General features: G+C 50.4%; 1 protein-coding gene across 3 annotated transcripts in view; it reads left to right on the top strand.

The window, feature by feature from the left end:
• chek2 (checkpoint kinase 2) overlaps positions 1–1,271 on the top strand; it is a 14,094-nt gene that overhangs the window by 4,518 nt on the left and 8,305 nt on the right. The gene's annotated exons all lie outside the window — the stretch shown is intronic.

The following is a 1,271-nucleotide window of genomic DNA, read 5'->3' as shown; positions in this document are numbered from 1 at the left end:
TGTCTCTACCTGTCTGTCTGTCTGTCTGTTTCTACCTGTCTGTCTGTCTGTCTCTACCTGTCAGTCTGTCTGTCAGTCTGTTTCTACCTGTCTGTCTGACTGTCTGTCTGTCTGTCTCTACCAGTCTGACTGTCTGACTGTCTGTCTGTTTCTACCTGTCAGTCTGACTGTCTGACTGTCTGTCTGTTTCTACCTGTCAGTCTGTCTGACTGTCTGTCTGTTTCTACCTGTCAGTCTGACTGTCTGACTGTCTGTCTGTTTCTACCTGTCAGTCTGTCTGACTGTCTGTCTGTCTCTACCTGTCTGTCTGTCTGTCTGTTTCTACCTGTCTGTCTGTCTGTCTGTCTGTCTGTCTCTACCAGTCTGACTGTCTGACTGTCTGTCTGTTTCTACCTGTCAGTCTGACTGTCTGTCTGTTTCTACCTGTCTGTCTGACTGTCTGTCTGTCTGTCTCACTGCCTGTCTGTCTGTCTCACTCTCTGTCTGTCTGTCTGTCTGTCTGTCTCACCGCCTGCCTGTCTGTCTCTCTGTCTGTCTGTCTGTCTCTCTGTCTGTCTGTCTCACCGCCTGCCTGTCTGTCTCACTCTCTGTCTGTCTGTCTGTCTGTCTGTCTCACCGCCTGCCTGTCTGTCTCACTCTCTGTCTGTCTGTCTGTCTGTCTGTCTGTCTCTACCTGTCTGTCTGTCTGTCTCTACCTGTCAGTCTGACTGTCTGTCTGTTTCTACCTGTCTGTCTGTCTCTACCTGTCAGTCTGTCTGTCAGTCTGTTTCTACCTGTCTGTCTGACTGTCTGTCTGTCTGTCTCTACCAGTCTGACTGTCTGACTGTCTGTCTGTTTCTACCTGTCAGTCTGACTGTCTGTCTGTTTCTACCTGTCTGTCTGACTGTCTGTCTGTCTGTCTCACTGCCTGTCTGTCTGTCTCACTCTCTGTCTGTCTGTCTGTCTGTCTGTCTCACCGCCTGCCTGTCTGTCTCTCTGTCTGTCTGTCTGTCTCTCTGTCTGTCTGTCTCACCGCCTGCCTGTCTGTCTCACTCTCTGTCTGTCTGTCTGTCTGTCTGTCTCACCGCCTGCCTGTCTGTCTCACTCTCTGTCTGTCTGTCTGTCTGTCTGTCTGTCTCTACCTGTCTGTCTGTCTGTCTCTACCTGTCAGTCTGACTGTCTGTCTGTTTCTACCTGTCTGTCTGTCTCTACCTGTCAGTCTGTCTGTCAGTCTGTTTCTACCTGTCTGTCTGACTGTCTGTCTGTCTGTCTCTACCAGTCTGACTGTCTGA

This window comes from Micropterus dolomieu, linkage group LG21 (assembly GCF_021292245.1).
Source record: "Micropterus dolomieu isolate WLL.071019.BEF.003 ecotype Adirondacks linkage group LG21, ASM2129224v1, whole genome shotgun sequence".
In the NCBI taxonomy this organism is placed as follows: domain Eukaryota; kingdom Metazoa; phylum Chordata; class Actinopteri; order Centrarchiformes; family Centrarchidae; genus Micropterus; species Micropterus dolomieu.
Note: the sequence above shows the minus strand (reverse complement) of the source record. Positions and strands in the feature narration are given on the sequence as shown.